This window comes from Oryzias latipes, chromosome 13 (genome assembly GCF_053564925.1).
Source record: "Oryzias latipes strain Hd-rR chromosome 13, Olatipes_Hd-rR_3.1".
Classification (NCBI taxonomy): domain Eukaryota; kingdom Metazoa; phylum Chordata; class Actinopteri; order Beloniformes; family Adrianichthyidae; genus Oryzias; species Oryzias latipes.
Window position 1 is genome coordinate 26,113,153 of NC_136249.1, and position 11,491 is coordinate 26,124,643.

Sequence of the window (11,491 nt, forward strand, 5' to 3'; positions counted from 1 at the left end):
AGATGCAGATTTCACCTTCCAACAGGACCTGGCCCCTGCCCATACTATTGAAGGATTGAAAATAGAGATATCATTTTGAAAATACTTTACTTTTAATTGATTTGATGCGATCATAATCTCTGTCTTAATCTGTTTGTAATAACTGAGAAGTTAATGGTGATTTCTCCACAGTATTCTATTTTTTTAAATCTGTTTTTATGGTTTTTGTGAGCTGGAACCTCAATTTATGTATAATAAACAAATACTTAAAATCACAATGGGTGGGCCCTGAATCTATATTTTCTGGTTATGAATACTAACATTTTTAGGACCAGTAGACCTAAAAAGGATCAAAGCCTCTGATGAAGAAAAATGTGTATTTTGAGTCAGGCTCTAAAAGTTTATTATGAGTGGAATTCCTTATAAATGTCCTTGGCTTTCCGTTGCTTTTTAAAGCCTTTCAATGTCCTTAGTTTCACACATAGATCATATGTTACTGTGAACTGCAGGAACTGGAAGTCTGATGCTTAAATTAGATTTATACAAAATACTGCTAAACTATGTAATGGGGAAAAACAACGTATCACTATTCCTAAGTGAGCAATTTAGAGCAGGATATTGATGTCAGCACAGCATGTACAAAACACTCCAAAGCTGCAATGACGCATTATCTTGGAAAGTACAGTAGCACCCGAACTGACAGCAACAGCTGTGCACAGCAGACTGTAGCAAAGACCGTTACAGGAAACAGAGCTTCAGTCACCTCGTCACATGTGAGAGCCGCACATATGCTCAGCTGCTCAAGATTCAACATCAAGTGAGACCTTTTTTTTAATATTAGAGCAAACTGTCAAAATCATTTGTCTATTGGCCCAGCTTAGTGGAATCAACAGCTTTCCCTATGGTTAGAGCCAAACCAGCGTCTTCCTCTGCAGCAGATTGAGCTGCTGCAGGGGGACTCTAGCAATCTGTCTGTTTTTGTGTCTTGTGTTTCCTCTCTGGAAGGTCCACGTCCTGCCGGTCAATATGTGCTTCACCATGCCCAGTGCGTTTTATCTCCTCCCGAAGTCATCTTCGCTTGACAAAAATATAATAATCAGGAGAGCACATGTGGAACGCTGATGGAACCACAGTTCAGTGAGGCACCAAGCCATTTCCAGCAACTTTCAGCCCAGACAGACGAATGTGCTGTTGCATCTGTTATCACACAGGAGTATGGGAAATTTCATGAGTCCTCTACAGGAGTGAGGAAGGGAAAATTGACCCCAGAAAAAGGGCTGTGAAGATGAAAGAGCTCTGCAGAGGAGTCTGCAAGAGCTGAATGAGAAAGGATGAAATATTGATCCCGACATCACTCTGTCAGAGTAACTATGGTTTGAAATGTCACGATCTCATAAAACAAAAAGATGCTCTTTTTCAGTTCTTGGCCTGCTGCTTATCTCCAGGTGAATCGTCCCTTTCTTGGGTCTCGAGCACCAGCGCACACTTCCACATTTATCACCTTCAACTGAGCAGATGGGGAGACAGACAAGAGCAGCAGGATGAGAGCAACAAGCAAACGACTGCATTCATCAAAGCGAACACTGGCTTCCAGCCTGCAGATTTATATCGGCACTGCAATGACAAAAACAGCCTAAAACACCCTAAAAGTCTCACAGAGAGTGAATCAGCTCATTAGGTACAGTGTCAAGGTGAAATATAAGTATACATGGCTGAGAGAGTGCAAACAGAAAACAGCTGCATTGTTTTCCTATGGAGTTAATTCAGTCTCAATAATCAGAAATGCACACAATCTGTTTTACAAATGCACACGCTCCGATTCACAAATGTCATTTTATGCAAACGTGAAAAATAAATTCGGAAATACACACCCTGTGTTTCACAAACACACAGATTGTGTTTCACACATGCACACTAAATGTTTTACAAATGCACAATAAGTGTTTCTCACAAATGTGCACACTGTTTTTCACAAAAACATTTTAGAAATTCACAATAAATGTATCAGAAATGCACAGTAGGTGCTTCACAAACATGATTTTTAGGTACACATGTGATGTGAACTCACAGATCATTCGAATTGCAGACTGTGCATTCAAAATCCCGTTCTCGTTTGTGAATCTCCCCGTGTGTGTGAGAGATTTTTCTACGGTGAATATTGAGACTCATCTGACGGAGCGGGTCGACTAATCTCACCATTGGCTAGTGAATCTGTCAATCAAACTCATCGGCAAAGCAGGCGGGTTCGCTTTTAGCCAATCGAATGGCCCCTTACACTCCTCACTTTCAAAGTGACGAGGGAGGGAGCTGTTCAGCACAGCAGTTGGGAGGACGCGGGCGGCAAACATGGCGGAGAGGTCTTCTGAACGGGATCAGTCTCAGCCCGTAAGTAATGCATTTATTTGATCATTCCCTCGTTGTACGTCCTGTAATGTTATTGAATACTAAGTTGAAGCGTTCTCCTTTGCCAAGTGACATGTGTGAATGCTTTATGAACACTGCAGCCGAGTCGTTTGCAGAGTACCCCCACCGCAAATTAGCTCAGCTTTGTTTTGCTTAGCCTGTGCAAGTTGTGTCTGCCTTTGAGTGTGAGTGAAGTTCAAGCCGGTGTCGGTTCAAGCTAGCGTCTATAGCCAATGATCTGTAGGTTCTTAACATGATTCATAAGGAACTAAGGGGAAAACATGCCGGATTTACAGCAGCAAAGAAAGTTTAATAAAAAGTATTGATTTGGAGACGGGGATTTGTTTAAACACTGATGCTATGCTAGTTGTTCCGTGTGCTGCCTTTATGTAAACGCGATCCGGGTTAAAGTTAGACACAGCATTTTCACAATCCAGACTTTAAGACGGGGTGGACTGTGCAACAAAGTTAATTCGTATGACATTCATGAAAACGGCATTTTTTAAATATAACAGACATGAATCCACTGTTGAATGAAAGAAGCCTCATTAAGTTTCTAACGTTAGAACTCGTATTCATTGTGATGACCAGCCCTGTGAGATTGTGTCAGAGTAACAGCCACTAAAATCCCCGTATCTCTTTACTTCCAATGACGTAATGACAAGAATCCCAAACATTATGTTTTTAGGCTGTTTTGTAGTCGATAAGTAGTCACAGAAAGGGCGGATGGGAGAAATCAGCTGTCAACAGTGATTAGAATAGAAGTTACTGTAAGTATTACACACAAGCTTCCTGTGATCAGTGTCTTGTCTCTGATTTTTTTTAAAGGTGTTCTTTACTACAAGCTCAAGTAATCATAGCAAGAGTGTTTTAAAAAATTCCCCTTTCATATATTTGAAAATTATGTAATTTAAGATCAGACAGCTAAATTATCTAATCCATGTTTGTCATGTTTTTATTTATTCTCCAGGAATAACTGAAGCGTGACAGCGTGACAATCTTTTGTTCCTCGTGCCATCAGGCAATACAACTCTCTGGCAGGGCATCTTACAAGTAATTTCTTTTAATTTTACCCACTGATTTTCCAATTATTTACCTTTTTTATCAATCTTTTTATTTTGTGATATTTCTATTTGTAATGCATGTGTGTTTATGTGTTTTTTTAAGATGGCCATTTTTAAAAAATTTTCTCAGGGATTATTAAATACCTTTCTATTCTATTCTATTTCATATTTTATCATCCTATTGTATTACTGTTTAACCTGTCAATTGGGAATTTAGCATTTTTGCCCCTGTAAATATCTGACAGTTGAAAGTATTTGTACTTGTATTCCATGTATCCTGTACCTGAAGATAGCAGACAACAACTGTGCAGACACCCACTTGGCCTTCTTCAGTGACGCTGTGAACGTGTATGGCTTTCCTCTGAGGTATTCATGTTATTCATATAGAAATCTTTCATTCACATATCAGGCTGTATAAGTACTTGGTTATTTGTACAAAAATAAAATTACTTTTTTTAGACTCCTCTGAAAACAAAGGCAACTCTAAAACTCTTTCCCCTCATGAATAACATTTTACCCCCCCCCTCAGTCTCTCGCCTCAATTTTTCCCCCAGTGATACATGTAACCCACTCCTGCAATTTTTTTAACCTAGAAATTCTACTTATTGGCATCATACATAAGAACATTACATTTTAAACTGATGTGTACCGTATTGGCGATGCATTTGTAATTATGTGTTTGAGACATGATTTTCATGTTATTGTCAGGGTGAGAGGAGATCACGGAGGAGAAAATGTGGGCATAGCTGAGTTGATGCTCACAGTACGTACAACTGACACAAACGGCTTCATTGTGGGAAAAGTGTACACACAATCAACGGTGAGTTGAACCTAGTTTTAGAAGCTTTAATATATACACAGGGCTCCAGACTGCGTCCATTTGGTCGCATTTTGCGACCAAAATTTGAGAGTGTGCGACTGAATTTTACACCCAGTCGCACATGTGCTACCAGTAAATTTGCCTCCTCCACCCTCCGTATTTTTTATACATTAAACATGAAAGGAGCACGTCAATGATCGATGAAATGAGAGATGAAATCATCAATGAGACGCGAGCGCACACGCACGGAGGCAGACACACACACTCGCGCGAATACTCATGAGACTGGAGCACACGCGAGCACCCCATGCGTTTCATTGAGTGATGCCTGAGGCGGCCAATGCGTCTGAGAAGAATAGGGAAAGTCACTGCAAGTGGCTAAAATATGTGGAGGGGCGGGGCCTAGAGATAATCGAGCGCGCGTAAACATCCGTGGGAAGGAAACGGAGACAAATATCATCACAACCTGATATGTGCGTCTGAGCTATGAGCAAGCGAACTATTGATTCGTTCTTCCGACCTGCAGCTAGTGTACCAGTGACAGAGTGTACAGCAGGGGTCTCAAACTCGCATGAAATCGAAGCTGCAGCGAGACTGAAAGAGACCAGGAATTAGGAGTTGTCCTTAACATTCAATTTCGTTTTAATATGCTTCTCCCCCTAAGTATGAGCTGTGATATTACATCTTTTATAATTATTTTAATGTTTTGTAATGGATGTAATAGCCTTTTTTTAATCAGTTGGTATTTTAAATTATTTTAATTGATCAGTGAACTACAAAAAACCCATCAGGACGCATGTCCCATAATGCATTGTTTTGTAGTCTGTAGGGCAGCTTTTAGTCAGTTCAATACTAAATTTCCAGCTGCGTTCGCTCTGATTGGTGTCTTGCTCTCACCCCTTTCTCGTGATATTTTTGTTTTGATTGACAGGTGATGTTGGAGCAAAAACAAAAATATACGTCACACACCAGGTGATCTGTGCAGTGTTGCGTCCATCTTGGGTGATCTCAAACACGCTTATTGTGCATCTTGGCTGAACCTATTTGGTGTCGCCAACATGAATTTCCATCCTCTAATATTTACATACATTTAAGTATTGTTTGAAACTGTGAAATTACGAAAGGTTACTACGGTAATCACTTAGTTACTAAAAACTTTTTTCTATTCTAAAAGTATGGTATTTTTTTTACTATTTTTACTTAGTTGTACTGTCGTGACAGCGATGGTGCTGTCAGTTTACCTTCATGTTGCATCTTCAAAAGTGCAGAATAAAATATGACACTGAATTAGAAACAGCACATTGTAATTTCTGCATCTATTGTTAAAGTATTTATTTGTAATACAGTGGAAATTAGTAGATTTGGTTAGAATGTTGATTTACGGTATGCGCCCCTAAATTTTCTGGTTGTGCCCCTAAAATTTTCAGTTAGGGGCCACTATGCTCCTAGTGAAAAAAGTTAGTCTGGAGCCCTGATACATAAAAGTGAATGATGTATTAAAAATAAATCTGACAATATAATATTTCTTTTTGCTTTTTTCCAAATACAGGATTGAGCTCCTCTGGTGTGATGTCTTCGTGAGTGTTACTGGTTTATATTACAACATCCTGCACTCTCCTGAGGACCAAGACTTGCTCAATATCAGTCACATCACGTATTCTGCTGCCATTACATTTTTCTACCACGCATTCAGGCCAGTTTGGATGTCTTTAGTGACGCGTGGGACAGCCATCCAATCAGGACGGAGCAAAGCATGACACCAGGTCAGCTGTGGCAGTTGGGCTTGACCCAGAACCCTGTTTCTGATCCCCGGGTAAATGCTTTATTTAATCTCACTGTACTGGACAACTGATTTGTGTGCAGTTCGACTAAAGTGGAAAGTATCAAGAAGAGTATCATGAAATCACAATGACTACAGTGAATTTTCATCGAAAATGAATGAAAAGGATTATTGTTGTGTGGTGCAAACAATTTCCCTAAATTGTTTGTTTGTAGGAAGAATAGCACATCTGCAAGTTCAAAATGCATCACAATGCATGGCATTATGAGCCATCAGATGTACTAATGTCACTACTTTGTTAAGAGTCACTTATTTGCAAATTATAAACAGTTATGGAGATATGAGGTCTGCCTGCAAGCAACAATATAAGTTATTATTAGTCGGTCACTGTTCCTACATAATCTAAAACACAAAAAAAACAGTGCTGTTCATAAACAGTATCTTTTTTTTTTTTTGTCAGGGTATGCTGGTTCCAGAGATTGAATGGGAGGAGAGTGGATCCATGGCTGAACCTCATCCTGGGATCAATGTCCTGGTATGGGACAGTCCTCTTTTGGGTCCACAAATGTTGGAACTGCAAGACGACATCAACCCATTGTTTAATTCAGACCGTTTGGGAGTGGACCTATATCTTTACTGTCCCGTTTGTTTAGAACTTAATTTAGGTGACATAATTACATACAGAAGAGAGACTGAGGGGAGTAAGACAAAGTTCAAATCAATACTGCTGTATTGTTCAAGGGACTTCATTGTATGTAAGGATGTTATGAAAATTAGTTCCAGTTTAAATAAAATTCAAATCAGTAGAGATCCCACATTTGCTTAAATTTTGATGTTTTAATCTGTCCATGTTTTCACTGAATTTTAACTCTGCAATAAAGGGTGAATGTTTGCACTTTGTTGTTCTATGACCATCTTTTGTTGTGTAGTATTTAACCAGCTATAAAACCCAGAGATGAGGATCTTTTTTGCAAGGGTGACCTGGCCAAGAGGTGTATATGTATATGGTTACAATATAAAATCAATGACATTTGAGTTATTAAAAAAATAAAATTAAGGTCAAGCAAAGTGACTTCGGGCTGAGCAGGGGAAGTGTATATTGGGCGTCTGTGACTGACAGTGAGATGAACTTGAGGTAATGTAGTCCCACTGCGTGGTACGGAGCAAAGTGATGCAAGTTTCTCCACAAAACCTGTCGAAGTTGAATATTTGTCTCCTCCACCTTCATATGATCAAGACCGAAGGGAACCGTTTCTGAATGTTGAAATGACGCTAGCATGAAAGCTAAGAGAACGTACAAACAATCCCGAGTGAAACATTCATTTTAAATCTCATGACCAGTACAGAGTTCGATGGATTCAATGTCAACTGCATTCAACCACTGTTGCCTTGCTTCCAGGTCCACTGAAAAGTTGCACAAGCCAGTAATTTTTGACAACCGAAGGCAATAAACCGACAAGCCATGCTAAGGCTAACACGCTAACGACCGACTGGTACAGAATCAAATATGGGCGGGGCTTTTGCCACTGGCAGAAAGCGTAGAGAAAGTGTAAGGGGCCATACGATTGGCTAAAAGCGAACCCGCCTGCTTTCCCGATGAGTTTGATTGACAGATTCACTAGCCAATGGTGACATTAGTTGACCTGCTCCGTCAGATGAGTCTCAATATTCACCGTAGAAAAATCTCTCACACACACGGGGAGATTCACAAACGAGAACGGGATTTTGAATGCACAATCTGCAGTTCGAATGATCTGTGAGTTCACATCACATGTGTACCTAAAAATCATGTTTGTGAAGCACCTACTGTGTATTTCTGATACATTTATTGTGAATTTCTAAAATGTTTTTTGTGAAACATAGTGTGCATATTTGTGAGAAACACTTATTGTGCATTTGTAAAACATTTAGTGTGCATGTGTGAAACACAATCTGTGTGTTTGTGAAACACAGGGTGTGTATTTCCGAATTTATTTTTCACGTTTGCATAAAATGACATTTGTGAATCGGAGCGTGTGCATTTGTAAAACAGGTTGTGTGCATTTCTGATTATTGAGACTGAATTAACTCCATATTTTCCTTACACACAAAAAAAGCATTTTTGCAGAAAGTAACTGTTGTTAGAAAAATAAAAAGTACAGAAATCAAGAAAAAAAAAACTTTATAGAATAACTAAAAATGTGTTTTATGAATGTTTATGAAACTGAAGCTTTAAAAAGAAATTAACAGTAAATGAAAAACGCATTGGAAACGTATGCATTCCTGTTCTTTTTTTCTTTAGGATAACTGCTTATTGATGCTTACTTCACTGACAAGTCAATGGACTGCCCTGCCTGTGGATTGTTGGTTTCATTCCTGGTTTAGGAAGTCTCACAACCTGCTTGCATGCAGAGCAGGTGTTTTACCATTTTCAAGTTGTCACGTTGAGTTTATCATCTGTGACAGCCATTCTTTTCTTTTAAATCTCCTCACTCCCCATAAATGACAGCAAAACATGCAGGAGCCTCGTTCTTTCCCCCATAGGTTAAACTAGGTTAAACGGATCACTTTGAAGCAAAGCGATTTTGGAAAACTGTAAGTGCTTTGACAACTTGTGGCATCTTCGACTTGCGCAGCTGCTCACTTGGATGTTGACAACAACTCTCCATAGATAACATCCTTAATCCCACGGAGGTGTAAAGTGATTTCAGGAAAAACACAGTTTGAATTTTCCTAACTTTATTTGTTGCTCTTTGCTGTGGGAAATGAGAACCTTTGACCCACAGGACACAGACTAGCTTTAAGCCCAGACTATTTATGCATCTGAATTTTTCTTTCGTATTTTTTTTAATTTTTTTTGTAGTTAAACAGTTTGAGCATTAGGGCAATTTAAAATAAGTAGAACTTTTGTTTAATTCCTGTTATAGATGACAGGATGTTGGCTTGAAACATTGTAAAACACACGAGGGTCATGAGTTACTTGGTTGTACTTCACAGTTTTAGCATTAAGGTACAGGTCAGGGTGATCATTTGGATAAATGCTGTCTCCTGATTGGATAAACAGCCTCCTCTGACCCCTCACACACTGTAAGCATGCCAACACACTCGGCCATCTGTTCACCGCCGCTGGCATCAGGGTCTGTCACTTAGCTCTACGGTGCAAAGACCTCAGGAGACGCCACCAGCTCTGATGCATGAAAAACCTGCCGACAAAACCCACAGCAGCATACAAACACACACACACACACACAGCACATAAACTGACTATCGACAACCACTGCAGGTTCTAAAAGGGGTAAAAAAAAAAAATACAGAAATTACAATTACAGTATACTTACACAAAAAGCAAAGGCTTATATCTAGCCTTTCTGGGCTGATGTATTATTTTCATCTGCTGGTGTGTCTAAAAGCAAGAGACAAATGATAAACTGCCACAACAAAAGTGGAAAAAATGGCCCATCAGGCTCCATAAGCTCAGTCACAGCAGCCCATGTGAAGCAGAATCAGCTACGATCCAAGAATCGAAAAGTTTGGCAGTTTAAAAAGGGCTGGTAAACATTTTATAGTTTTACAGATATAAAGTTTTAAAGGTAAAAAGCATCCAGCTTCTAAATAAAGACATACTGGTAAAAAGAAGTCAATAACATCAGGGGATGAGCTTGCATTATTCTCTCTTGTTCCATAGCTTAACCTTGATTTTCAACAAAAAAATCTAAAGCACAGAGTTAAACATAAATCCAGACAATCTCTTCTGCAAAACTCTATTAAACATGTAAGAAACCAGAGTTTTGTGCGACCTTTCATGACCTTCTGCATCGTAATCAGTTATTCTCAAACTGCTTAAAATCTAACTGATCATTCAAAGATAAATTCTCCTGAAAATCTGGGTGTGAAATCCTGTTTATTTACTGCATAAATTGGGTTAAAAAAAATAACGTCCTTCCACATTTATGAACCACGTAAAAGGGGAATGGTTTATATTTTCATCCGACACAAACTCGAACAATTTTTTTTCTTTGTTCATCTGTCAGTCAAATTTAAACAAGACGCATAAATGGAAAAATGATGGGTTTGTGAGAAAAACATTGGATATATAACAAATGCAATCAGCTGAACAGACTAGTGCAGCCACCACCGAAAGATGGCATGAAACAATGTTGTAGTTTGTACTGGAAATCAAAAGACTGGCCTCATAAATGCTTAAACATTGAACATTTTTTTTGTGACGCGACAACCTGCATGAGCATATTTCTCCTCTTGTTTTTCATTGAATTTCCCTGGTGTGGTTGTGCAGGCTGCAGCACTGTCATTATCTGTCAACAATGTGCGATTACAGCATTTCTACACTGCACATTTTGTCAATCTACCTAAGATTATTAATCTTAAAACTAGCTGTAAAATCTTATTGATCTTAATTTTAGATAAAAACAGTAGCACGTGTAAGATTATTAAACTTGTTTTAAGAAAAATATGCATTACCTGTCTTGATCAGTTTGTAAATCTAGAAAGTAGTCATTTTACATGCAAAACAAGAAAAAAATACTGCAGGCCTGATTTAAGCACAGGTTAAGGCAGGGGTCGGGAACCTTTTTGGCCAAGAGAGCCATAAATGCCACATATTTTGAAATTTAATTTCGAAAGAGCCATACAATAATGTAGTGTCCTTTCCCCACACTGAGGCACGGAGACTTAACCTCTTTTAAAGTTCTTTATTCCGATTACTGCAGACCGCAACAAACGCCCTTCAATTAATTCAGCAACTCCTGAATCTCTCACGCCGACACGAGAGCGCTTCTCCCAACTTTATATTCCCCTGCTCCCGCTGCAGCCCTCCCATTTCCCTTATTCGGCCCATAGCTGAACCCCATTGGTCCAAACTACCTAACAACAGGCTGAGCGACAGAACTGAGGGCCAATCAGATCTCTGCTTGACGCGTTCAATGAACTCCAGAACTTTTAACGCGGCCCAACAGCCATCCAACTCAGTCCGCGACAATTTGTTTAAAACTAAATATACAAATGAATGTGTGCATTTGATTTAATTTTAACATTTTTAAAGTAAAATAAGTCTGTGGATTCTTTTTAATTACATTGTTATTCTGTTGCTAATAAATGATGAGTATTTCTCGTGGTAGTTTTGCTGATGGTCTAGTCTGGTTGATACGTGGTGAGTTTCTGCTTCGTTCAGGCGTTGAGACTTTAAACGTCATCGTAGGTCTGAATGTTCTGTAGATGTGAGACAGACTGCTCACATGCAGACGGGGAGCCAAACACACACTCACACGCCGCAGTGAGTGACAGGCAGCGGGTTTTACGTTATTACAATCCCTGCGCGATTCACCTGCTGCCTGTCCCCACAACACCTCAGCCCCACCCTCTGCTTTCTCCCTCACACATCCCGTCCCCGCATCTGCGCGCTCTTTCTCAGAGACGGGAGCGCGCAGTTTTAGGCACATCAATTCACAG

The 11,491-nt window shown here is 39.5% G+C and overlaps 1 protein-coding gene and 1 long non-coding RNA gene across 10 annotated transcripts in view; one reads left to right on the forward strand and one right to left on the reverse strand.

Annotated features, from left to right (window-relative positions):
- pitpnm3 (PITPNM family member 3) overlaps positions 1-11,491 on the reverse strand; it is a 125,167-nt gene that overhangs the window by 64,466 nt on the left and 49,210 nt on the right. The gene's annotated exons all lie outside the window — the stretch shown is intronic.
- Positions 2,193-6,699, forward strand: LOC144981577 (uncharacterized). 2 transcript variants are annotated; one of them, XR_013647177.1, is made up of 6 exons: positions 2,193-2,364; positions 3,736-3,812; positions 4,155-4,266; positions 5,816-5,843; positions 5,960-6,079; positions 6,507-6,699. It is a non-coding gene; the product is annotated as an uncharacterized LOC144981577 (long non-coding RNA). The 2 variants fall into 2 exon arrangements; XR_013647176.1 differs by lacking the exon at positions 6,507-6,699 and having other exon boundaries at positions 5,816-6,017.